The 27,947-nt window shown below is 47.5% G+C and overlaps 1 long non-coding RNA gene across 1 annotated transcript; it reads left to right on the top strand.

Moving 5' to 3' along the window:
* Positions 1-25,121, top strand: LOC131478261 (uncharacterized). The gene is made up of 3 exons (XR_009244384.1): positions 1-186; positions 22,846-22,994; positions 24,674-25,121. It is a non-coding gene; the product is annotated as an uncharacterized LOC131478261 (long non-coding RNA).
* The last annotated feature ends 2,826 nt before the right edge of the window (positions 25,122-27,947 follow it).

Here is a 27,947-nt window from a genome sequence, read left to right on the forward strand (position 1 = left end):
TCAAGCACAGCCACAATTTCAGTTTGCTGCTGGCCACTGGGCAGACAGCATGGAATGAACTGGAAGAAGAGAGAATGATGATATAAGGTTGAGTCAGGGCTGTGTGGAATTCTGAGCTTCCTAAAGGCCAGTTTTTGTCCTTTGAGAGAAGAGCTGAGAGGGTCTCCCTTCTGTTTTTGGTGAGTTGTAGTTGGAATCGTATTTATACCACTGGATTCCAAAAGGTCCTGAACGGCACATCCTAGGTAGCCAAGAGGACAGACAACCTAGAGAGACCCAGAGCAGGTGCCAATACCATTGGGATCAGCAAGTGTGAGGTCTCAGACCACTGACACAGATGGCCAGGTAGCATTGTGAGGTGGAAGGTGGCAGGGGTGGTGGAGATGGGAATGGCTGGTGGCACTGCTGGAGAGTCAGGAGTTTCAGAGACCAGTGGTTTGGGGTCCAAAACCCAGCTGTTGTCCTAGACCCAGGGCCCAAGGTTGTGCACATGATTTAACCTCTTTGAGCTCCTTATTAGTACAGTAGAACAAAGTGGGTGTTGCAGGATGCTGGGGACAGGGACCAAAACACTCTGAACTAAATGGGGCCCTGAGAGTCACCGCACAATTCTCATGCTGGTAACGTATTCCTATCACCTCCCACCTCGATCAAAGGTGCCGAGGGCCCCGACTGATGAGGCTTTGACTTTTCCACTTCATGATGGTGAGTGAGGAAGCAGTTCAGTTTCAGCAGAAACTCCACGCTGAGTCTTGAGTTTGGGTTCTCTCCCAGCCTAGTGCTCTGCACTCCCATCCACCCTGGTGAGGCCGGGAAGTGCCAGTGAGCCTGGCTCCCGGTGCACCCTGCAGTGTGCTGTGCTGTCGAGCTGAGATGTTGGGTGTGTGGGTTAAGTGAAACCCATTCAGTCTTCAGCTTAGGATATTTTCAACTTAGGACAGGCTTATCGGCGTATAACCTTGTTGTGAGTCAAGGGGTGACTGTTTTCCATCCGTCAGCTGCCTGGATTCAACGTCAAGTAAAAGAGTCACTGACTCCTCTTTAGGAGCGTCTACCCTGGCAAGTGGATATGGAAACCGGCAATCACAAAACTGTCCTGAGAAAGGAGATGTTTTTGGTGTTGTGGTTGGATTGGTGCCAACTCGATAATCAAGGAGGGCTTCCAAGCGCAGGCAATCTCTAAGCTAAGATAGAAACAGTGAATGGGACTGGGCCAGGCGGGAGAGAAAGCAGGACTTTCTGGGGTGAAGAGGACGCTCCCACTCAAAGCCCCGCAGAAGCCAAGACTTAGAAGTAAGTGTGTGCGGCAAAGGGCATTCTCTGTATAGCCCGGCATGAGTTTGAGGCAGGAATACTGAGGAATGGAGCTGAGGGAAGAGGTTGTATCCAGGGAGGCATGCGGAGACATTAGTGCCTGGTCTTTCTGGCCCTGGGTTCTTTTGAACACTTTGTGCAACACCAGTCCAGGTGCTGGGCAGCAGCTGGAGTAGGGAAGGAGTCAGACCAGAAACCCAGATCAAAAGCAGCATATCCCAACCTCCCATTTCCCAGATTGAAAAAAAAAATGTAGTTCCTGGAAAGAAAACAGGCTTGCCTGGTGCTGCAAAGCTGCTAAGCGAAGGGGCTGGAACTAGAGCTAGCCTGGTCTTCAGACATGGAGCCAGCGCGTTTTTTTCTGCCCCCAATTTCTCCACTGCTAGCCCCCACCTGGGCCAATGCCGGCCTCTTGCAGTTCTTCTGAACACAAAGCTTCAATTCCTCACGTACACATGGCCATGCTGTCTCAGGAAGCTCACAATACATTTTTTTTGTCAGGCAACGCCTTGCTCCCATCCCTGCAAAACAATGTATTTATTATAGCTGAGCCTTTTCCATCGTAGAGGAGAAAACGCATACCACATGACTCCCTAAAGCGGCGCGGTCCCGGTTTACAAATACAGTACGTTAATAGCTTTGTAAACATTTAGTCAGGATGACAGCTGAGGGGAACATGTGGCATTAATTAGAAGGCTCAGCAACGCAGCCTATTAAGAGGGAGGTTAACTCTGAAGTAGTTGGCTTTGCTGAGGCCGGTAAGCTCTGGGGAGCAAACCTACGCTCGCGCGGGCTCTGCCTCCATGGACATGGGATGTTTCGGGGTTGCATAGGGGTCTCAGTTCTTTGGATGGAAGCTTGCCTCTTGGCAAGATGGCAGCTGAGCCATTGGGCTGCACAATGGCTGTGGCTGGCTTCCCCGAAGGTCTCTTTACTGAGCAATTTCAGACACTGGGAATTAAAAGTCACAGCATCCCGGGGAGCCAGAGAATAGCAGGTGGCAAAACTGGCTTCCCAGGTCTGGTGGGCTGCAGGGATCCAGCTCTCCGGGCTGGGAACTGACTCCTATTTGTGGTTGTCTCTCTTCTATGACTGTCCAACTCTGCGGACTTTGCCGTCTCGGGGCTGGGTGGCGCATCATGTCCCTGTCTTGGGGTGGGGGGTCTCCCTGAGTCACCCTGCTCGACAGGGAGCTTCTTGAAATCTCATTTGTTCCTGATTCCTTCTTGTTTAGTGAGGTTTGCTTCGTGGTGCTGTCTGGTCTTGGCCTCCTGGAATTTAGATGTCTGAAGTCATTCCCAAATGGTTGTGCATCCGCACACAGAAACATCTTGCCATGCATGGGCAGGAGGGACACGTGTCACACCACTGCAAGCTTAGGGCCCTCAATATCCCCTGTGGAGAGTGACGCATGAGCACCCTTCGGTTTTTCTTAAGCCCTTTCATTATCTTGTGAATAGCACAGTTATGCTGCTTTGTCCCTTTTGAGGTGGTGTTCAGTGTGTTAATTTGTTGCATGCAAACACGAGATTGCTCCCCGGTTTGCACATGGTCCTGTTTTGATCTTTCGTCATCTGTGTGAGTATTTCCATGCTAATGGGACCCAGGTCTCTCCTGACTTCCCAGCAGCCTGTGAATACTTGTTGAATGGAGGCACGAACATGTGGATGACCTTGGGCAGTTATGTGCTTGCTCAGGGCCTCAGTTTTGTTGTCTGTCTAATGGGTCACTGGGCAGGTGAGGCTTGAGGACACAATCCACTGACTGCAAGCACTAGACAGACCTGCGGCTTCTGTCCCAGACGCTCAGCTCCCAGGAGTCCCTGGCCCCTCGGCCATCTCTCCATTCTCCTCCTCCCACCTCCTGGTTGAGCCATCTTCCTGCTCCGATCCAAGCCCCACCTGCCATGTGACACAGATGGGCTCAGCCAGAGACAGACCCTGCCCTTGGCCCTGTCTTCAGACCACCACTTCTCTCTTTCTCTTTTCTGCTCACAGCATGAGACATGTTCTTGCTCAGCGGGATTCAAGCACTGTTCCGGTTTTCCCCTTCAGCAAACACATTTGTAACACATGGTTTGAAATGAGCTAACCAGGAAAGGCCATGGATGAAGTTGGAGTAGGGGCCCCTGCTTCTTTTCCGGAGCCTTCTATGGTGTTGCAAAGTCTCCATCTAACTCCTTATTTCATGGTGGAGAGCTACTACCCCAGCCAGAGTAGTGCCTTGCCCAGCTGGAAAGAAGCAGGCAGGGGCCAAACCCTGGTTCTTCTACTGCATCTCACCTAAGAGTGTGAGTTTGCTGAGAACAGATGGCAGCTCGGAGGTGAAGGAGAGGGGGTGTGGCAGAGGTGAACTCCTTGTGTTCTGATTCTGGTCCCATTGCTTAGGGATCCTTTGGGATCCCGGGCAAGTTTCTTCATTTCCAAACTGATTAGAATAAAAGCAACCTCCTGGCAGTGAGACTTCTAGGAGTTGGGCAACTCTGGAGTCTGGCAGCCACTAAGGGCTCCTTTGGCCCTGCCCCTAGGAGTGTTCAGCCACATGGTGATGGGGGCACACTTGCTGCCCAGCCACGGCAATAAGGCTGAGGAGCATGCAAGCTTTGCAGCTGACCATCTGGGCACCCGGTCCCATATTCCCACAGCCAGTCCTGAGACCCGTTCAGAGCCCCCAGCCACCTCCAGTTCCTCAACATTCTCAGAGAGGAAACAAACCACAGAAAGTCCTTTGCTCAATGCCTCGTGCTGCTTGGACTCTGGATAATGGCAGCTCTGAGTCTCAGCACAGCATCTTTATTGTTTTCTACTCAGTAGAGGATGTAGGGCCAGAAAGTCTTCTCTTTCTGGTTTACCCATGTCTCTGTCAATGGTAATAATCATAATTATCATTATTATATTTATTACCAACTTAAAAACTGCTCAAGTTCAATCAGGGCTCTGCCACTTAAGAGCTTAAGCTCTTTGACATCAATTTTCCTATCTGTAAAATGGGTTGCTAATACTACCTTCATGGCGTTGGGAGGGTTCAAGGGACCATATATGAGAAGGTCTTTAGAACCAGTGCCTGGCACGGTAGCCAGCTTTGAAGTGGCAGCAGTTATTACAGTGTTATTATTATTATTTTTTTTATGGTCACAGAAGTCCCTTCACACCATCACCATTTTTAGTCTTTGGCATAACCTTATGAAGTTGTCAGAGAAAGTAATAATTTGTGCCACTTGGCAGTAAACGCAACAGTGCCTCAAAGAGCTTAAGACACTTGTCCCGGGTCCCAGGGTCTGTAAGGAACCAGGTGCCTGTATCCGCTGCCTCCAGCCTGGCCATCCACAGCTACCCTGAGGTCCGATGGAAGACTCAAGAGTCAAGTGATGGGTCCCGGTTTCTGCCTCTTGCTGAACAAGCAGAGAACACAGAGCTGGGCCACATGCCCTGTCACCACCTTTGGTCTTTTCTTTATTCTCTTTCCAGGATCCTTCTGGTCTGGAGAGCAGTCATGCATGTGATTTGGATGCAGGAATGAGAACAGGGAGTAGAACGATGAAACGCTTCTTAATCCCAGTTAGGATGCTCTGCAGGGATGCCTCTCCCAAGCACCTTTAAGGGATCATTCCAGATGTGGGAGAGCCAAGCTGGCACTGGGAGCTGTGTAGGCTGATGAGTGATTAATGTTGGTGAGGTCCATAACATCTCTGGCCTTCCAACCACTATTCTCACAAACAGTTCTTCTGAAGGGTTTCTCAAATTTTCTTCCTCATCACTGTGTGCTGAGGACCTAACCCATTCCAGTCCCCACAGAACGCCCTTGGAATATATGACTATGAATCCTTTGGATAAATCAATAGCATTGCAAGTGGAAGTTACGTGATCCAACTCATCTGGGTCATGTGTCCAGATTACTGGGAAATATTAAGGCACCACAAAAAGGATGTTTTGTGCTTCAGTCTAAAAATGTCCATTAGTTTGTCCCCCTATTGATACAAGACTCAAGACTTGAGATTGTGTTTGTAGATCTTAGACCCTTGTATAAATCATATTCAGTGTGGGAGCGACCCGTGTGGTCTAGAAAAAGGGGCATCATGAGCGACTCGGGGGGGGGGGGGCGGGTAATAGTTGTCAGTCAGGACCTTCCTGGGAAAATGAAGACATCTGTTCCATCTGTCCATTACATATCACATAGGATTTCTAATTTATAGGGGCTGTTGTGGTGGCATATCAGTTTCATCATCTGCCTGCGACAATAGCATCCCCTAAAGGCACCAGTTCAAGTCTAGGCTATACTACTTCCAATCCAGCTCCCTGCTCGTGACCTGGGAAAGCAATGGAGGATGGCCCAAGACCTCAGGCCCCTGTACTCATGTGGAAAACCCGGATGAAGCTCCTGGCTCTCAGCTTTAAACAAGTCCAGCTCTGGTCATTGTAGCCATTTTAAAGACTGAACCAGTGGGTAGAGGATCTTGCTCTTACTCTTCTTTTTCTCTGTAACTCTAACTTTCAAGTAAGAAAGTTCTAATTCATGAGAGAAGAATCTCCTAGAATTTATACAGAACTCCTGTAATAATTTATCATGCCCACCTAATCCAAAAGTGATTTTTGAAAACAACTTTGTTCTATTGTTTCCCAGGCATTGAACTTGGTGTTCATTGATGTGATCATTCTCATCTTGCACTTGTAGAAAGTGTTAGGTGATACATAATTACACAATGAATCGGGGTCAACTGATTTGGGAGCAAACACATGTAACTCTTGGCGAGTGCATGTCCAGGTGGTGGAAGGTAGTTCATTGGAGACTCCATGGAGAAGTCCCCCCCGTTAACTCTCCAAGGTGTTGCGGGCACCTATTGATATAGTTTCTGGAGGGAAATATGGGTTGGTTAAGAGAATGTCACCTTACAATCCTGATTTTTCAGATGAGGAAACCAAGAAACTCCGAGTATGTAGGGTGGTAACTTGTCCAGGTTCACAAATTCAGCTAGGATGCAGATGGTTTCCAGCAACTTCATTGCGAACACCCATCCTCAGATCCAGGTGTTTGCTGGAGGAGGACCTCACTTGAATCCTTCTCCGTGGGTCCTTCCCTTGCGTGGATGTCATGTTTGTCACTTGGAGTGTCCAGTTGTCTTTGGCTGGCTGACTGCATTGTGGGGAAAGTAAGGGCTGGGGGCTGGGGGGAGAAGAGCTAGATAAAAGGCAGCTTGGGCTCTTCAGTTCCAATAGCATGCTGCAGGTGCACCAAGTAACAAAGGCCCAGGTTCTGTTCTGGGAGGGCTGTGCCTGGCCTTTTAGGTGTAGATAATAAACACGAGGCAAACACATGGGCGGATGAGCCAATTAATGGAAGACAAGGCCAACATACCGCAGGAGAATAACTGAGACTAATGGGCCATGGGGCCTGAAAAGCTCCCTTTATAAACCTGCAAGAGGCAGCAGCCTTTTGCTTGCCTTTTTCTTTTCTTTTTGTCCTCATGCGGGAGAGAGAAGGTTGCTTTTGTTTCGTCGGCGTGTTTAGGCATTTCCATGGGTGCTTGTGGATACGGCACACCCTTGAGACTGTCTCTCCTGCTTCATTTCCTCTGGAGCACTCCCAGGAACCACCGGGACAAAGTGCAAGATTTAGAAGACCCGTCGCCACCCCTAGAGAAACAGAGGGGCTTCTTAGAGCCACAATGCGCTTCCTGTGCCACACCTCCAAGTTGCGCCAGACTCAAGATTCAGTTGGAATCAGAGGGATGGGAAGTGTGGAGAGCTTCCCACATCTGCAGCTACCATGGACCCCATCCTACTTACCACACACCCTTGTCTGCTCAACCTGCTGGCAGAGATAGAGCAGTGGCCTTAAATAGTCCCTTCAAAAGATGAGAAGCAGAGCATCGACTCTGGGTAGAGATGTGGTAGGGAAGAGCTTTCCTTCTATTCATGCGTCTGGTTGGCTCTTTGCTTTCTCAACAAACTGTAGAGATGCTGTAGAGAAGGGGTCATGGTTAAGAGAATATTTGCAGCACAGGCTTACAGGAGAGAAACTACTTGCCTTGGATATCAAATAGACATCAGAAGTCCTGACTCCGCTTGTAATCCTGCTGCTGGCCACGGCGGAACTGGGGTCAAAGCTGTCGCTTCACTCCAGGCTTCAATCTCCTCTCCTTTAAGCTGAGAACAATAATATGTCTCCTAGGAAAAAAAAAAAGTGGAAAAAACAAAAACCCAGTCACCAAAGTTGTAGGCTTATCAATGCAGGTTGAGCATCCCTTATCCAAAAATCTGAACTACTAAACAGTTAAAAAATCTACAACTTTTTGAGCATTGATAGGATGCCACGACTGGGAAATTTCACACCATGAGAATTTGTTGCATGCACACAGTGATTAAAAACAGTGAGTAAAATTACCTTCGGGCTAGTACATATGGTATATATGAGACGTAAATGAATTTCATGTTTAGACTTGTGTTTCATTCACAAGATATTTCATGAAGTGTATGTAAATATTCTAAAATCCCCCCAATTCAAAATCTGGAACACATCTAGTCTGAAACACTGTGGACAAAGCAGGCTCAACCTCTATCATCGAACCACAACAAGATGTGTGTAAGGTGGAGTGTGTCTTATCTCCAGTTATTCTTTCCTATAAAACTGGAAAAACCTTGTTTTTTTTTTTTTCCTATAGGAGAATGGGGAGATGGAACCAATGACCAGGGGAAGGGGTCTTGCTTAGATGGGGGGCATATGTGAAATGCTAGCAGAGCACAGACCAGGTCATGGCTGCGTTCATGGCCGGGTTCATGACCGGGTTCGTGCCCAGGTTCACGGCTACATTCTGAAGTTGGCCTCCAAGACTTGTGCTTTAAAAAAGAAATCCTTCTTGGAGCTGCCAAAGCAAGATTAAAACCAGCGGCTTATGAGCAGGGCTGGCAGGCAGCACCAGGAATCTTTTTGCACCTCTTAATTTGGCAGAGAGAAGGAAGTGCCCCCATCACAACAGGTCTTGCAATGTCACCAAGCCTGGAAACAAGCGAAACTGTCCCACGCCAATGGGCATGGGGCTTGAAGTGTGAGATACTCCATCTGGAAACATCCCAGGAATCAAGGGCAGGCAGAAGGCCGAGGGGGCCTGCTGCAGGCTGGGACAGACACTTTGTTTTCTTTAAAAACTGTTGAGTACCTACTATAAGGATATTCTCTAAAAGGTTCTAGAAAATGGAATGGAATAGTTTGTTTCATGCAAAACATCTTTTGAAGATTTATTTATTTGGAAATGAGAAAGAGAGAGAGAGCAAGTGAGCTTTCCCATCTGCTGGTTCACTCCTCAAATGGCTGCAGTAGCTTAGCCTGGGCCAGGCAGAAGCCAGAAGGCAGGAGCTTCATCAAGAATCTCCTGTCTGGGTGACAAGGGCCCTAGCATTTGGGTCAGCTTCTACGACCTTCACAATCACCTGAGCAGGGAGCTGGATCAGAAGTGGAGCAGCTGCACCCAGTGCGGTAGCCTAGTGACTAAAGTCCTCACCTTGCATGTGCTGGGATCCCATATGGATGCTCGTTTTAATCCTGGCAGCCCCGCTTCCCATCCAGCTCCCTGCTTGTGGCCCAGGAAAGCAATTGAGGTCGGCCCAAAGCGTTGGGACCCTGCACCCATGTAGAAGACCCGGAATAGGCTCCGGGCTCCTGGCTTTGGCTCAGCTCAGCTCTGGCCGTTGTGATCATTTGGGGGATGAATCAATGGATGGAAGATCTTCCTCTCTGTCTCTCCTCCTCTCTGTATATCTGACTTTCAGAAAAGAAAAAAAAAGTGGATCAGCTGAGGCTCAACTGGATGCTGAGACGTGAGATGGTGGTCTTGTAGTCGGCAGCTTAGCCTCCTGGTGCTGCAGTGACAGCCCCATTGTGAAAGTATTTTTGAAATGCACACATAGGCAGGGTCTTCAAACAGTGGAAAATGTAAACTTCTCACAGTATGCTCCCATGAACTAGACGCCATATTCTCTAAATACATGAATTCAGGAAAGGGTCAAATAGCAAACACATGGCAAAATGAAATAAATTTAAAAACCCATTTCAGAACTGTATTATATGATCCTACTCTTACAAATGCAGGCATTTATATGATTGAATATAAAATGCAATTTTTCAAAGGGCAGGTGCCCAAAGCCCTTTGGTCAGTCTTTTCTAGGAGTTTGGCTCTTCTGCTTGGTTCTCATGGTTTCTGTTGTGATGATAAGGTCACCTTAGTCAGCGTGGCCCCGCATGATCCAGCCCCGCGTCTCCCCTTGCCTGCCTCAGTCCCCTTCACTGTCTACGCGATCTGGTCACCCAGCTTCTCTAGTCCTCAAGCACGAGACTGTTCTGACCGCAGGGCCTTTGCACAAGCCGTTCTCTCTGCCGGGAACAGTCTTGGCCCACACTTTCTCATCAGTCCAGTTTCATTTCAAGTAGCCCCTCAGACAAGTCCTCCGGGCCCACCGAGCCAGCCAGTCCTCTGCCGCTTTGATCCTCTCCATCTCTGAGTGCCTTCACCACCTTCACAGACCGGAAACGCTGTTTCTGCTCCTGTAACGTGTTCTCTCCGCGGCTTGGGATGGGAACTGCATGTGCACAGTGGTCTTGTGTTCTTGGCTCCTGGAGTGCAACCTGGCTCATGGCAAGAAATCCATTTGTGCAATGAATACATTCTGGCAAATACATACTTTAAAAAATTTTTTTTTTTTCATAAAAATCCCTTCTATTTTGTTACCCTACAAGCGAAACTGTCTTCTGAGAAACTAGTTTCTCTCCCTTCGTTCCCCTCGTCCCACCCCTGACAATCAGTCATGAATTTGCACTCTGCATCCATGGATTTGCCGCTTTCAGATATTTCATATAAATACAACCGTGCAACATTCGCCCTTTTGTGTCCGGCTGCCTTTGCTTTTCAGTTAGTGTTCTTGCGGTTCATGTGTCTTGCAGCATGCATGGCCAGTTCTTGCCTTCTGTCCGGATTCCGTTGTACAGAGAGGTCATGTTCTGTGTCTGTGTTCATCTGCTGGACACTTGTGCTCTGTTTGGGCTCTTGTGAACACTGTGGCCATGAACATTTGTGGATGAGTATTTGTTTGCGTTGCTGTTGTCAACTTGTTTCAGTTCAGACCCAGCGGCAGAATTGCTGGGCCCAGTGGGAGCCCTCTGTTGAGCATTTCCAGGGGCTGCCTGTGTGTCCTCAGGGGGGAATGCCTGCTTTATTGCCACCCAGTGAGGTGTGAGGGTACCAATTGCTCCGTATTGTTGCCAACATTTGTTTATCTCATTTTCTGTCTTTCTTTTAAGAAAAGATAAATGTACTTACTAAAAAGGTAGAGTGATAAATACAGAGAGGCAGAGAAGTCAGAGACCAGGAACCCCACCTGAGTCTCCCATGTGGGTAACAGGGCTCCAAGCAGGGGGCCAACTTCCACTGCTCTCCTAGGTGCCTTTGCATGGAGTTGAATCGGAAGTAGAGCAGCCAGGACTCGAGCCAGCGCTCATATGGGTTGTTGGCATTTCAAGCAGTTCTTTGCTGTGCCCCCATTTTCTTGGCTGCTGCCATCTTAGTGGATATGAAATGATATCTTGTTTCCCAGGGGCATTCCTGGCACTTGCATGTCTTCTCTGAAAAAAAAAAATGTCTGCTCCAGTCTCCCGCCTGCTGGTGATGGAGTCGCTTGTTCTTCCTCTCTTGTGTCTTAGTCTTGCCAGCTGACTGGCGGTGAGGCCCTTTGGAGGGGAAGCCAGCTGCAGAGACCTGTACAGATCATCCCTGCACAAAACAAGAGTCAAGATAGGAACACGGGGGATGCCCCAAACGTTCCGACCTCCAACCAAGAGATGCAACTAAATCCTTCAGGAAATACAGAGGCCTCCACTCTGCCTGAATGTTATTAGCAAGATTCCTGCAAATGTCGCTGGAAAACACTGTGATTCTGGGACAGAGGCAGCTCTCTTTCTAAGAGCATTCCACATGCGCAAGTCCTTCTAATCACTTGTAGCACACTCTATCATATGGAAACAATATGTTCTGTTTTCCATATGCCGTAATTACTCGCTTTGATAAAACCATGTGTGAAAACATGCACAACACTCCGAGTATTATCCACCTGGTCGATTTACATACAGTACACTTTTTTTTTTGGTAACATAACAGATTTTGCTCCGTGTGTGTTTTTATAGCCATGTTATCCAGCTTGAGGCAGAGGGACAGTGAATGGAAAATGTAACATAATTGCAAATTTCTCTCCCTCCTTTCATCTTCGGCTTCTTCTCTGTAATTCCATTAACCCGTCACACAGGAAAACAAGAGCTTTGGAGCCAGGGATATCCTTCAACACCTCCGATGGAGGGAATGGGGCTTGCTCAGTCTTGGCATCAGAAAATCCTCGGGTGTGCTGGCAGAGGGCCCATCCTTGCTTCCTGCCAGTCCCCCAGAGGGAGGCCATCAGGCACCAGCCTTCCTGGGCAGTTGATTCCGGGACTCGTTGGACCATTTCTGCTGGGTCCTTGAGTCGTCTGAAGGAGGTTGTAATGGAGCATGGTGAAACTTTCTGCTGTGCGGTTAGAAGGCTTAACTCAAATTTGTGGGTCAGGATGTGAGAGCTGGTACGACTTTCTGGATCATTCTTTTTTTTTTAAGATTTATTACTTATTTTTATTGGAAAGTCAGTTACACAGAGAGGAAGATCTTCCATCTGCTGAATCACACCCCAAGGGGCTGCAATGGCTGAGCTGAGCCGCTTTGAAGGCAGGAGCTCTTCCACGTCTCCCACACGTGTGCAGGGTCCCAAGGCTTTGGGCTGTCCACTGCTTTCCCAGGCCACAAGCAGGGAGCTGGAGGGGAAGTGGGGCCACCAGGACACGAACTGGCATCTATATGGAGTCCCAGTATGTGTAAGGTGAGGATTTAACTACTAGGCTACCGCACGAGGCCCTTTGGATCATCCTTGGGCTCAGTTCCTTTGAGTGTAAAGCAGGAGTAAGAAGAGTGTGCATCCCACACAGCTTGTATAGTCTTAGCACAGACAATCTTGACTGAGTGTTTCCATGCACAGGCACTGGGTGTAATATTTTACCCAACGTTACTTAAAAAAGATTTATAATTTCTATTGACATGTAGAGTTACAAAGAGAGAGTGAGAAGTAGAGATAGGGAGAGAAATTTGCCGTCTCCTGGTTCATCCCCCAAGCAAGCCAGGAGCCAGGAGCTCCTTCCAGGTCTCCCGTATGGGTGCAGGGGTCCAAGCACTTGGGTCATTCCCTATTGCTTTCCTAGGCACATTGGCAGGAAGCTAGATTGGAAGCAGAGCGGCTAGGACCTCAAGGAACGCCTTTATGGGATATCAGCATAGGGCTGCAGCTGATGGCTTAACACACGATGCCACAATGCTGACCTCTGGATATTATAGTTAACTCTTGTCATAGCTTCATCCAGATGTCCCTTTTAGCTCTTTGGCGCAGATGGGGACGCTGAGGCCTTGCCGGCATTCTTATAACCACAAAGCTGGTTCCCCTGGGGAGCTGGGCTTAGCACCCTGGCTTCATGGTGTCACCGCCATCGGTGGTCTTCTGCCTCCCTTGTGACAGATGGCAGGAGTGATCCACGGAGCAGAGGTGCCAGCACACAGGAGGCAGGGTACAGCTGTGCCTTTCCCGACCCCGATTGCTCCGAGGGACTCACCCAGCGGGGACCTTCATGGAGGCTGCAGGTCAGGAGGGCAGCACGCAGTTGTGCCAGGGATTTGCTGAGCGCTGCCAGCGGCTTTCAAAGGTTTCGGGGGTCTGCACAGCCCCCGAAGAATTTGGCTTTGAGCAGTTTTCCCCTTCATTTCTAAATCCAATGGCAGATTAGGCAAAATGGAATCCGTATGTTTCTGATTCATTTACACTTAACTCATCAAAATGTTCCTTTTTTATGAGCTATTTGATGTCCAGAAAGCCTTTTGAGTAGATTTTATAAGCCTTTTAAAGACTTTTCTCTTAGAAACAGGCGGTTGCATTTTGCCAAGAATAAACAAACTTGAACCTCAAAAGTGCAGAGCTTGCCAAGGATTTCGGTGCCAGAGGGCGAGTTTTCGAAGTCACCCCTTCCCTGCTCCTGACGCCTTCTCCCAATCCTCTCCCCCACCCGCCCACTCTCGGCCTCTCTGTTCCCTCCCTGCTTCCTCGGAGCAGTTTTTACCGCGGGTTGCAAACCTTCGCACCTCCTCCCAACATATGCTTCCTGCAGCTGCTCTGCTTAGCAGCTGAGGGCCATCCAGAGTCCATCATGCCCCGTTGTCCCATCACCCACCTTGGACAGCTGAGAACACCCAGAGAGGCGCGGCTCACCCCCAGAAGATCTAAAGTCAGTGTGGAGTCCCTTCACCTGGCAGCTTACAAAGAAGTCTCAAATACCCACAGGGTTGCTACCCCAAGTATTGGCCAGACAGCTGTCTGAATGTTCAATCCTGCCTCAGGAGACTCAGGCTCCATGGGCTGAGTGCTTCAGCTGGGACCACTTCACTCACAGGGGATGAACCCCAAAGGTTTTTACTTGGTCTGGTTTGGTTGTATCATTTTTAAAAGAAAAAAAATTGTTTTTGTTGGAAAGGTAGATTTGCAGAAAGAAGGAGAAAGAGAGAATTTTTTCCGTCTGTTGGCTCATTTCCCAAATGGCTGCAATGGCCTGAGCTGAGCCAATCTGAAGCTAGGAGCCTCCTCCAGTTCTCCCATGTGGTGCAGGGTCCCAAGAACTTGGACCATTCTTTGCTGCTTTCCTAGGCCATAAGCAGACCGCTGAGTCAGAAGTGGTGCAACCAGGATAGAAACAGGTGCCCATACGGGATGCTGACGTTTGCAGGGGTAGATTAGCCAGTTGAGCCATAGCATGGGTCCTCATAATTTTTATGAGGATGATTCAGAAGGTTACCTCCAAGGCTACCAAGACGCCTGGTTCTTTTCTAAGATATTCCATCTAAAGAAGGGCCTCAGAATCCAAAGGGAGCTTCGCTATACACTTAAACATTCACAGTTCTTGTGAGGGCTGGCCAGGCTGTTTCCATTCTGGAAAAAGTGAACTTCAAAATGGGAACTGGAGGCCAATGAGACAAGGCACTGAGAGTCAGGTGGGGCTGCCGCTGTGTCTTTCTGGAAACTGAGACCATCCGGTATGTGGGAGCTGTCACACAGCGAGAGGACCTGCCCTTGGCCGGCGTTTGTCAAGTCTCACTGGGCACATACAGAGTCTCAGGTGGTCGTGGTGGCCATGGCATAGCCTGCCAATGCCTCCTCTCCCCTACCCTGCGTGGGGACTCCCACTGCTAGACATGTGCACTTTGGATTGAATAGCTTTGTTTGGCTTTCAGTTGTTTTCTTTTGAAAATGATTATTATTAATATTATTTGGTAGGCAAAGAGAGAGGGAGAAAGCGCTCCAATTTGCTGATTCACTTTCCAGATATTCATACCAGCCAACGCTAGACCAAAGCCGGGAGCTGGGAATTCCAGCCAAGTTTCCCACATGGGTAGCAGAGACAGAAGCACTTGAGCCATGAGTGCTACCTAGGAGGCTGGGCCTTCGCAGGAGTCTGGTGTCAGCAGCAGAACCAGGAATTAAACTCAAACCCCTTGAGACTTTGACGTGAGACACTGGAATTCATGCACATTTTGGTGCACTTGTAGAAGTCCCTCTCGTATATATGTGTAGATATATAACCAAGATGCCCATATATAGTATACACACATACACACTAGATCCCAACAAGTTCATGGAAAAATGGAATAAAACGATCTGTTTATTTTAGTGCAAAATCATCTTAAAATCCATGCACATTCCTTTCGTAATATTCATCTTCCACAAACATTTGGGAAACTGCTCATATAGCAATGATCCGCACCATTCCCGTGAGGTTATGTAACTCACAAAGGGTGGATGCAAGAAGAATATTGTAGGTAAATGACAATATGTAGTCTGAGTGTGGTTAAAATGTTGAAGGGGAGAAGCAGGTCAAGTTCATTTTTCAGGTGATGAGTATGAGTCCTATGGGCAAGTAAGTTCAGGAGATGGGTCATGTTCAGAACTTGAGTGGTTTGGTCAGTTTGGTAGTTTAGGTCATGTCCTGGGTGGCACTTGTGTGGGCATCTTTGAAGCACTTGATGGTTTTGTGCCAAGACTTGTGTGAGTACTGTCATGATCTGTCAGTCAATGTCCATTGAAGGAGGCAGAGTAAATGAGTAAATGAATGATTTCCTTCCTAGTCTCTGATTTAAAGAAAGAAAAGATGTCTTAGAAGGGACCCAGCAAGGCTGGGCTAGATCCCAAATTGAGTTGAACTCCACCCAAATGTAGAGGCGCTTTTGGTTTTCAGGCCAGTGGTTCTCAACTGAAGGTGATTTTGTACCCAGCCCCAAGGGACACATAGCAATGTCAGGGGACACTACTGGTTTTCAAAATGGTGTGGGGGCAACTGGGGTATGTGAATGCTGCTGGCATCTCATAGAAAAGGATCATGGGAGCAGTTAAGCGCTTTCCAAGGTAGCCCTCGCCACAAGCAGTCAAGTTGCCTGGGATTTCAGTTGTACCCAGGTTGAACAGTTTGAGTATTCACCAGAGGCACCAAGCCCTGAGCGGGAGAGAGCTTGAGGATATCTTGAACAGGGCAGTCTTGCTGAGCACTTAAAAAGAAAAAACAACTGCTTTTCCCGGCTGGCTGTCATTTGGCAAGGCTGCCCCCATTCCTATTCTGCTGATTGATGCCTAGACATGCAGGTGCATGTTTAAACAGAAAAGAGAAAAAGATATTGATCGGCGGGAGCAGTGATTTGTTGATGTGATCATCTTGATCAGTGCTGTGATAGTCCAAAGGCTTGTTTGATCCCTGTGTGCACAGAGGATAAACCACCCAGCAGAAGTCCTGTTCGCTTCTACAAAGTTTCTGGTTTTATCATTTTTGAAAGCAGTGTTTAACGGTTCAATGATTCTACAAACTCTGAGTAGTTCTGCCTGTTGGTGGTTCTGAGGCAGGTCGGAATTTTAGGCTATTACAGAATGATATTAACTACAATTGTGTTGTCCTTCTGTATGTATCTCTTGCATCAGATTGTGTGCTCTCTGTATCAAGCACCCTCCCAGCTGCTTGAGACCAGGTTGATGAATACTATTGAATACGTGACTTGCAGTTCTCCTTTTAAAATTCAAATTTATTTATGAGGCAGAGAAAGAAATATAAAGAGAGAAAGAGTGAGATGTAGATAGAGCATTCTCATCTCCCGGCTCACTCTCCGAATGCCTGCAATGGCTGTGCCTGGGTTGGGGCTAAAGCTGGGAGTCAGGAATACAATCCAGGTTTTCCAAGAGGATAGCATGGACCCAATTCCTTGAGCCATCACCTGCTGCCTCCCAAGATCTGCACGGGCAGGAACTAAACCCAGGCACTTCCATGTGGGAGGAAGACATCTTAACCACTGGACTGAATCACTACTTTCTGACTCACGGTCATTGACATCACCTCTTGCGTCCAAATTTAAGTTATCATACTTCTCCTTTATACGTGGTACATTGGTGTTCAAGAGGGCTGTTGGTTTTTCAAGATCATACAGCTAGACACTTGGAAGAAGAAACTGGGTAGTGTTACTGATGGACGACATCTGACCTGGCCATTACATCCAAGGAGAGGAGTTCAGTGCAAGGCTCTGCCAGACCAAAGCCTGTGCTGCTAACTGGAACGTTTGTCCGTCATGGGCTAGGGAAGCTCCAGCAGTGACAGAAAGGACATCCATGGCTTTGAGGAACCTGAGTCTTGGACCTACTAACTGTCCCCAGGTTCTCTAAGAGCCTCAGTCTCTTTGTCCATGGCGTGGACGTACATTAGGATAGGAGATTCCCAAGCTTGTTGTGAAAATAGATTGAAAAAGCCCAGGTCCTGATAGACGGGAAGAGCTCTGAGAAGCTTGAGCTGTCAGCAATGGGTGTGAGCTCCCGCGAAGTATAGTCCTTTACAGAAAAAGAATAACACTGTGCCTTTCTGGAGGCTAACAGAAAAATGGCAAGTGAGTGATAGAAAGAGTACCAGCATCCCCTCCCCTGTTCCACTGTGAAAAATTAGCTCTTTTGCCTAAGAGCACACAGGCCCTTGAGGAAAGTAAGACATAAAACATGAGCAGAGACTGGGAAAATGCCATCTTTTTATTGGCACTAGTGGAGGGAAATATATGAACTGTATAATACCACCATAAATACAGTTATTTGTAATGTCAAAGGAACAATGCCAGCCGCAGCATTTGTCCTCCTGAAATGCTTCATAACCAAGCATAAAATTGCAGGAAAAGGAGACTAATATTTTCATTCATTAGGGGTTCATAATGATATATTAGCCGTGTTACATCCTGCATCCTTCGGAGTGAGGGTTTTTGCTTTTCTCGGAGAATGTGGGTTCCTTTTTTTTTTTTTTTTGTCTCAGAGGCAAAGCTTTTTCATTTGAAAACAATTTGGAAAGAATGAGGTGCTGGAGTGCATATCTGGACACAACATCAAATGGCTCTCCCAATCACAGTCCACTCTCCATCACAGCTGATACAGGAGCTTACCCTTCCAGCTAAGGAAGCAGGCTGGGAGGCAGTAGTAACTCACTGCCACAGAGTGACCCAAGCTGCTTTGAAAGGAAAAGGTTGTGGTACACTGTGACCTTTTATTCTCTCTCATGGTGTACATTCTCTCTCTCGCTCTCTCTCTCTCTCCCTGTTCAGATATCTGGTCAATCTGCCATCCCTGCTTCCCATCATTTCATGGAAAGAGACAAAGTCTGTGTATATCAGGACATCTGGTCAAACACACACACACACGCACACACACACATATTCGCACACACCACCACCATCGCACCCTTATCAACAAATGACACTTTAAGGAGTACTTGGAATCTTAAGCGATTTAGCGTGTTGATCAGGCAACCATTTCTGAGTTAGGTATAGAGGCAGCACTCTAAAATCTTGGGAGAAAAGTAACTGATTATAAAGTCATTCCTTACAACTAAGTCTGCTTTGATTTTATTCTAAACTGCAGTAGATTGTATTTCTCCTCCTCCTCCTCCTTCTTCTCCTTCTTTTTTTCTTTAAAGATTTATTTGAAACATGCACTTACAAAAAGAGACAGATACTGTGTGTCGGGGGGTGGGGGAGAGAGAATCTTCTATCCATTGGTTGGTTTCTCATATGACTACAATGATCAGGGTTAGGCCAGGCTCAAGCTGGAAGTCAGAAGCTTCTTCTGAGCTCCCATGTGGTTGCAGGAGCCCAGTCACTTGGGCTATCTTCTGCTGCTTGCCTAGGTTGTTAGCAGGGAGCTGGATCAGAAGCGGAGCAGTTGGGACACAAACAGGTGCCCGTATGGAACGCCAGTGTCCCAGGTAGTGGTTTAATTTGCTATATCACATTACCAGCTCCTTTTTTCCCCTTAACTTCAAGATTTTGCTTATCCTGGGAAGGGACCTAATAAATTCGTTTAGTTCCTGGAGAGGAACTTGTTTTTCTTAAAGTTCGCAGTCATTTAAGATCAGAAGTCAAAATATTATTTCCATCCTTGGAAAGAATAAATGGGAAGGATAGTGACCATTGCATATGTGCAGACTGGGAGTGGTAGTGAGCATGAATAACATTGACTTTTGTTTCCAGAATACTTAAGTTCAAAATAACAAAAAGTTGAGTTCCTCTTTCTCTCTTAGTTTCCAATGCCCATCTCCCCACTCGTCTCATTATGAAAGGGATCCATGCTGATTTGATAACATTTGGAAAGCAGGCAATGTACAGTGAAAAATTGCTGCCAATAACCTAACAGTATGAAGATAACCATTATGAAGCATTTTAATTTATTTCATTCAGATCGAGATAACTCTGCAAATACAAGTTTGCGTCATTTTTCATATCCTGTCTTATCAAGAGCATTTTCTCATGCCATTAAATATTTATTAGAGTCGTAATTTAAAATGATTGTGACATATTTGACTATGCCACGATTTTACTTAATCATTTTTAATTGATGGACATTTGGCTTTAAAAATCTTTATCATAAACATCAGCCTTATGGGCATATTTATGCATAAATCATGGTCCTTGGGTTGTATCCAAAGACCAAAGAGCTTCAGCGTGACTGCTGCATAGAACACAAGGGGTGACACAGAGACAGGCGTTGGTCGGTGGGCAAGAAGCAGAGCTTGGATGCCATGCTAGCTGTTTTGGACTTTCATAGTTAGAGCAATGATAATGACAAAGATGATTTTGAAGAGTATAAAAGCAGCTGGCCTTTTTTGAGTCCTCGCTGTTCACTAGACAACTTTCCAAGGAGTTTTTTAAAAATTTATTTGTATTGTTTAACCATTGCAGTGCAATCACTGAGCTAGAGGGCACCACTTACAGAACAAAAGCCTGGAGAGATTGAACCACTTGGCCAAGGTCATAGCAGTGTGAAAAGCCACACTGTGCAGTTGACAAGAGTTCATCACTTGAACCCACTCCTTGTAGCAATAGGGATCCACTGAAGGGTTTTAGTCAGGGGAAACATGAAAAATGGGTTTACATATTTTAAAGACTCACTCTGCAGTGAGAAGAGGCAGAGTAGTCAAGGGTGAGAGAAATGAGACTAATTCCAGGTGAAGGATGGACATTATGAAAATGGGTGGCTTTGGAGGAAGGGAGGAGAAAGAATTTGAAAAATGGTGGGGAAGCTGGGCTGACAGACTTGGATTCTGTATGGGGGTGGGGACAAGAAAACTTCGTGCTGGCCTTGCAGACTTGGGTAGCTGGTCACAACGAAGGATCATGTGTCAAAATGAAGGGGTAGCTGGGTGACCTGAATAAGGTCACTAGCCACTGAGTCTTGCAGGAGGTGGGAAAGGCTCTGGGCACCAAAGCCAGGAGTCTGTGCTTCTGGGGAGACTCTGGGAGCAGAAAACAATTTGGAGTCCTTGTAACAAATGCAGGAGAGGCACATGGAATTGGAGAATGGGACCCAAACCACACAAGCAGGAGTGTTGAGTGTTGTTCTTCATCTGGCAAGATGAGAGAGAGTGCAAGAACATGGCATGCAAGTCCAGGAAGAGCAGGAGACTGCAGGGACAGGACCAGGAGGAGCTTGCCTTACTCCATCTTTGCCTCACCCAGGTAGCTTCCTAGAGGCCAGCAGCTCACTGACGGGTCTGGCTGAGGACTGGCATTCTATTTTGAGGAGATGGTGCTGATGAGAAGTTGAGCCTTTAAATATAAATCCAGTTGAGCAGGTTTTCTTACAGGGAGCACTTTGGGTAAATGAAGTGACAAAGTGAAGAGAAAATGTGGATTTTGGAGCGTAGCCACTCCAAGTTTGAATCCCAGCGTTTCCATATATTTTTTTTCTTCTGATGACCATGGGGAGGTTGGTTTGTATCCTTGAATTTTTGTTTTCTTAGCCATAAAATGAGGACACAATGGTTGTCCAACGAAATCACACACACCCCAACCATAGGCTTGATATGTGTGTGTGTATATATATATATATATATATATATATATATATATATATACTGTGAATGTGAACTCCATTTTTCTTTCTTTCTGCTACAGTATGCACTTGGACTTCACGTCTTTGAAGGTCTTCTTTCTCTCCTCAGTGGTCCTCCACTTGTCCCTAGCAGGTTGGTGGATTACCAAGTGCTTGTACAGCTCTTTATCATGTGCCAGGCACTGTCTGTAAACGTTACCATTGAATGTTTCTTATCATAAACCTGTCAATGAGGGCTGAAGAATATTCCTGTTTAACAAATGACGACATTGGGTTTCAGAGAAGCAAAATGATGAGCTCAGGCTCTGGAGTCATGGTAAGAACTTGGATCCTGGCTTTCAGAGCTTGGATTCCTTCTGTTTTCTTGCAAGGCACTCCAAAAAAAGTTTGTGGAAAAACAGAATTTAAAATCATGTTTATTTTGGTGCAACCATTTGTCAGATAGATACATGACTTTTTCCCTCAATGCCCTTTTCCAAGAACTTTTTGAAGACTTCTCATAAAATCACCCTTGTCTTTTTGCTGTCCCACACACAAAAAAGGAAGCCCTGGTCCACGATGCACATTGTCCCCCTTACTCAAACACAGGCTATGGCCTTGGGCAGGTGTTAGGCACAGTGGGGAACATGTTGTTTGTGGTTCCCTCATCTCATGTCAGAGGGGCCTGGGTTTGAGTTCTGACGCTTCTTCTGATTCCGTTCTCCTGCTAATGTGTACCCTGGGAGGTAGGAGATCATGGTTCAAGTATTTGGGTTCCCTGTTGCCTATATGAGGGATCTGGATTGAACCTGGGGCTCCTGGCTTCATCCTAGTCTAGTCTCATTGCAGGCCTTGAGTGAGTGAACCAGCGGATGGAAGATTTCTCTCTGTCTACATCTCTCTGCCTTTCAAATAAATGAAAGAACAAAAAAAATTGATCAATTTTAGAAAAAATAAAAATAAAGACACAGTGCTTCCTTTCCTAGGGCAACAACTCTTTTTGATCTGGGAGGAGGTCATCTCAGCCAGAATTCCTCCCAGGCTGGTAATGTCCTTTAGAACTCAGTGATGCCAGCTCGAACCCTAGCAGGCAGCAGCTTCCATGACTTCTCCACTTGCTCTTTGTGGCCTCAGCTCCAGATCCACATGAACACGTCGGCACTGACCTAAACATGTTCTCTTCTATATCTTCAGTGTTTCCATCCCATGAGCAATGCGCATGCAGCTGCATCTAAGACAGAATAGCTGATCTGGAATCCAAAAACCCAGAAATGAATCAATACATCCCAATAGGACAAATCGATGTCTTTTGTAATGGTAGGCTCTGTAAGCAATGCAATTGGGAGTCAACCAGTGCTGGGGTTGAGTCTGAGCTTTGGGAGTTACAAGCGGTGTGGCTTTAGGTAAGAATCTCTCCTCTGAGACTCAGTTCCTCAGCCCACTGGGCTGGAATGACCAGGCCACGGGTGCTTCTGCCTGTCCTGTTCACCATTGTAGTGCCGGTGCCAAGAACAGCTCCTAGCACATAGTAGCTGCTCTGAAGGTGTTTACTAAGTGCATGTTTCAAAGTGAATCATGGTTCCCACCCCAACAGAGTGCAGAAAGCAGAATGACATGGCACACCCAGCCCAGGGCTTAGCTCAGTGCCTGGCCTGGTGTGAGTGGCAACTACTTCTAGGACTTTTGCTTCTCTTTGTTCAGGTGACACAACTTGGTTCCATTTGGAAAGGAGCATTGGAATGCTCACTTTCTCCCAGAAGAAGGTGCCTTGCTTGACAGGCACTTTGGGCAAGGGGCTCATCGGTGCCAGCTGATGTGCAAAGAACATCATCCTTTGGAAGGAAATGGGAAGACATACTCTGTCTTCCTTTGCCCTTGTAGTTAGGCCATCTTTGCCTCAAGACTTGCTGAACTTAGACAGGTTTTCATGATGCACAAGGGAAGAGGTGGGACTAAAGATCTGGCTGGAAGCTCCCTTGAGAAGGGAGGCTGTTGGCAATGAAGGAAACCAGAGGATGCGGTAATGAAAGACCCCATTGCTTTTCCTGCAGGAGAGTCCCATGGATTTGGACTTGACATTCCGCCAATTGTCAATCTGTGTAATTGTGCTTTGATGACCCAGAAGTCTCCCTGGAGATCTGGGGAGACATAGTTCTGTCTCCTGTCTGCCGAAAGCCGCTGGCTTCTGTGCAGAGGGTCCGTCTGGTAAGCTGGGGAGGAGAGGCTGGGTTTTATTATTGGGAGAGTCGAACAAAGCCCCTGTTGGATAGTCTCACTGCGCTGCGGTTGGGCACCACAGGCCCACTCAGCAACACCTTTAATAGACACAGCCTTGCACCCCTACGTCACTTCTGAAATAATACCGCAGCCCACACAGTTCATATGGCATTGGTTACAAGAGAACATGATAGCAACACAAGATGATGCACCCACAAACCCAGCACAACAGCACCCCTCAACCCAAGGCCTCAGTCAAAGGCAATGTTCCCAGCCCTTTTCAAACCAAAACGGCTCCTCCTCCGTGCAACAATGGCCCTGGACACTCCAAGACAACCCAATGCCGATTCAGCAATGCAGTACAGGCCCAAAAAGAATTGGAAAAAGAACACCAGGGACAACCACTGCTTTGGAAAAGCCAGTCTGTCTCCCAACCAAAGATTGTGGTTGTGTCTGTGCCTGGGATTTTCCCAGCCTTGGGGAACGCAGAAACCAAACGTGCAATCGCCTTGGATTTGCCGACAGGCAGTATTTGCTTTAACCTTGACTGCTGCCTTCCCCTCTCTCCTGTTCCGTTGGCCACCACCATTAGGCTCCGCTAACCACACTCGGGCTGTTCGTGCCAACTTGGGCCTCCGAAATAGCTCCAGCAGTGAGTGAGTTGGAGGGAAGAAGCCAGGCCTGAGAGTGCTGTGGGAGTGAGTTCTCGGCATCTGGGGAAAATGGGGCCGCCCGCTGGCAGCTCTGTGTGGCCTGCTTGTCCGTCCAACACAAACCTCAGGCTCAACACTCGATTTGGCAGATGGGAAAAAATAGAACCCAGTTTGCTCCCTTTTTTCAAGAAGTGGACCCAGGAATCCCACTCTTGGGCTTTTTTCCTTTTTAAACAAACCGCCTGGCTTTTAAGATCTTCAAAATCCCATTAAAGGCTTTTACCCCTTCACATAGGGGAGGCGTTTGATGAAAGGGGGTGAAGGGGAGGGAAGAGATAATGGGGCCTCCAAGAACAGAGAGCAGAGGCCTTAATTTTGCCTGTCTCCCCTGCCGGTAATGGTGTTGGATGTAAACAGTGCTCTGGTGAACACTGGGGTGTGATTACAGGACAGCTGGGGAGAGGAAGTGTTTGTGAACCACAGGGAGGACTGGCCCCCTTTGAAGGGGTTTGGCATTTAGATTTTGCCCCCTCTGCGGATCCCCCCAACCCAACCCCATTCCTCCTGCTCCCGCCCCCCACTGCTGCCTCCTTCTGCCCGTTCCTTGTGCTGTAAACACAGTGACAGAAACTAGATGTGGGCAAATCTGTTAAACATTTTAAATCGAAGTGGGGTTGGCAGTGGTCTCACTCTGTCGGGATATGCGAGACGGGGCTAATAACTTCGTAATGGGTCTTTTGTTTTTGTCTGGGGACTGGTAGGAGGCAAGTGGCGAGCAGGGGCCAGGGGGTGAGAAGGGGGATTCAGGATGGAGAGTGGGGGCCAGGCTCCTGTTATGGAACCAACCCAAGCTTTCCAGGGCTGGCGAGCCGGGTGGCCCTGGGTGAGGGTTCCACGCCAGTGCACACTGCAGGACAGCCAGCGAACACTGGCCCATTAGCACACACAGCTTGCCCTTCACGTCTGGGGGTACGTTTTCTCGTGTCCTGATCACAGAGCCCGTCTCCTGCACAGCTTCAGGCTGCAAACGTCTCCTGCTGCCTCTTCATTTGTCCCATCCGTGAAATTCCCAGTGACGTCAATGGAGCTCCATATGCAGAACACGTGCCATCCATGGGACCTGGGAGCAGCACCCGGGAGCAGAGTGTTGACTCTGGATTTTGTGCCTACGTGGTTGGCTGTCTGGAAACCTCTGCCTGCAATCAAGTTCCTGTTCTTAATTCCAGTCAGATGGCTGGGGTGGGGGCCTGAAAACCCAAACTGGAAGTCCCATTAGAGATTATCCCATTAATGCAACTAATATGCATTGAGAGCCTGCCATGTGGTGAGCAGGGTGAGAGGTTGGGCATGGGACAGGGAGGCAAGATGGGCTCTGGCTTCAGGGTTAACTTAGGGTCCCTGTGCGCGGAACAAGATGTGTGTGATTTCACAGGACATTATTCCATCACAGCCTAACAGGAGCTACAAGGAAAGATAGGTGGTATAAACAGGGTGCCTGCTCCAGTCTACTGGAGGAAGTGGGTGCGGGGGTTCACTCTTGTTAGAAAGATGAATGTTGAAGGATTGAGAACCTGGGGCCTAAGGACATTAGTTTTTAGGAATTCCAAGAATGTCAACGCATTCACTGTCTTCTATGCCACCTAAAGGAGAAGTGTCTTATTTTTTTCAGGAATTTTCCAAGGTTGGAAATACCACATCCTGTGACCAAAGCCTATTTCAGCGTTTCAGTCCTCTGAAAGTGAACCACCTGAAGGACACTGATGTGACGTCTGCCCCAGAGCAGATGCTGTGTTGACAACTATGCATATGACTAAGCCTCGTTTGTTTTATTATTATTATTATTATTATTATTATTATTATTATTCTTTACCAAAGAGGTGAACTGCAGAGAAACCACAGCTCACAGTAGTCGATTCTGTTCTCCAACACGATAGCTTCGAAAAGATGAAACCAGGACACAAACCCAAAACTTGAGAGTCTTAATTACTTCATTACTCTTCCCCAATGCCTCTGCTTTCATAGCCTTTTTAATCTGTTGATACCTGAATCTTACGTGAGGTTATGGTTTATTCTCAACAGCCTGAGTTACATGCCCAGGTTTTACTTAATGCTTCTCTACATCCAGCTATAACCTCATCTCTGTTTTTGCTCAATAAAATTCCATTAAAATTTTGTTTAAAAAATCTATTCATTTCTGTTTCAAAGGCAGAATTACAGAGAGAGGGAGAGAGAGAGGGAGAGAGAGAGAGAGAGAGAGAGAGCGAGAGAGAGAGAGAGATATCTTCCATCTGCTGGTTCATGCCCAAAATGGTCATAATGGACCCAGGACCTCTGAGTCTTCCACATGGGTGCAGGGCCTGAAAGACTTTGCCGATTCTCTTACACTTTCACAGCTTCATTATCAGGGAGCTGGATTGGAAGCACAGCAGCAGGGACTTACACCCATTTAGGATGCTGGCCGTTTGCACAGCGCGGAGGAGTTGTTGGAGCTGAAACAGCTCGGGAGAGAGAACAGAGGCAAGGTGGGGCTCTTATTCTTGAGCCAATGTCCTCCTTTTGGAAAAGCCTGGTCACTGAAAGAGATGTGTTCACAACACAGTCCTTGGCATAAAAACTCCCTTCTGGTTCTGCCCCACCTGCTGCTCCAGCAGCCTGGTCTGAAACTGCACCGAAGCACTGTTTAGTTCTCGTTTTTTCTCCAATAGGCCTGCTCCGCGCTGTGCAAACGGGAGCATGCGCAGCCGCAGAGTTCTCTGCAAGGCCCCGGAGCCCGTCTCCTCCCCAAGAACACATCATTTATTTCCTCTAAGTGCCTGTCTCCCTCTTCCTTGCTTGTGCTCAGGCTTGCAACTTTCCCTGCTTCCTGGGGGAGCGACCCACTCCACACCGTCATTACTCACAGCAGAAGGGCTGTCTCCAAGTCCTCCTTCCCAGCCGTTCGCTCTGCCCCAACCCCCAATCCGGCTGCAGGGCAAGTGCGCTGCCTCTCTAATGGTTTGAAACAACAGCCATTTGGGATCTGGTTGGAGAACAAATGTCCCTGGAGAGCGCATTCTTTCCCAGCCCTTTCCTTCGCTTTGTCTGAAGTCAGTATCATTTATTTTGTACCTTCTCAACCAGTTTCTATACATTTCAAACAGGAACACTAAGATCTAGCTGCGTATGGCCAAGCCTTGGGGTACTGGTATGAGTGAGGGGTAGTGATACAAGCTCCGCAGTCTGGAACATGACTGACTGATTCTACCCCTACTCTGCCTCACTCTTCTCGTCTGTAAAATGGAGACACGTGTCCTACGCTGTTCATCTTTATCAAGGTAGAAGAGCTAGGCAAAAATGCCGCTCACTCTACTCAGACGCTTCAAAACTTTGTGGAACAGGTGATTTACTTTGGTGCTAGAAAATCTTGGATGTGTCTATGCGGAGTCTTCAGAACATTCATGAAGAAACAGTGCCTGGATTTCAAAGCTTTTTTTGCACCCCAAGAAAACTGCCTTTTACAACCCCCCTGCCTTTTCTGTGAAGTTTTGAAGTATCTTGATGTAAAACAAGATGCCAATGAACAGTTCTTTTCTCTCTCTCTCTCTCTCTTTTTTAGAAAAAGGAAAGTTTACTTATTTAAAAGGCATAGTGACAGAGACAGAGAGAAGGATGTTCCATTTGCTGGTTCATTCCCTACGTGGCTGCAACAGCCAGAGCTGGGAAGCCAGGGACCTGGAGCTCATCTGGATCTCCCACATGGGTGACAGGAGTTGGGGCACTTAGGCCATCTTCTGCTATCTTTCCAGGTGCGTTTGCAGGGCATTGGATGGGATGTGGGACTGCTGGGACTTGAACCAGCAGCACTCAGAGATGGGACACTGGTTTTGCAAGCAGTGCCTTAGTCCACTGTGCCATAATGCTGGTCCCCAAGACACAGAGCTTCGATAGTTGTGATACCAGGTACAACAAAATCAGACACAGTGGCTGGGAATTTAAAGAGGTGGTCATGTAAGAGCCAGATGGCTTGTCTTTAAAAGTCTACTGCCTCATCATTGCACATAATGTCTCAACAATGCCAAGATGTTAAATACAGATTATTACTCTCATCTGAAAAAAAAAAAAAAAGTCTACTGCCTCTCTTTGATTGCTGTGTGACCTGAGGCAGGTGGTTTAAATTCCCCATGCTCCCATTTCCTCAATTGTAAAAAGTTGAGAGTAACTTCCTCAAAGAGCTGTGCTGAGAAAGTGAATCAGTGAGCGCGGGAGTGGTTAGAGCAGTGCCTGGCATCTCCCGAGCACTGGGCTCATA

Source organism: Ochotona princeps, chromosome 29 (genome assembly GCF_030435755.1).
Source record: "Ochotona princeps isolate mOchPri1 chromosome 29, mOchPri1.hap1, whole genome shotgun sequence".
Taxonomy (NCBI): Eukaryota; Metazoa; Chordata; class Mammalia; order Lagomorpha; family Ochotonidae; genus Ochotona; species Ochotona princeps.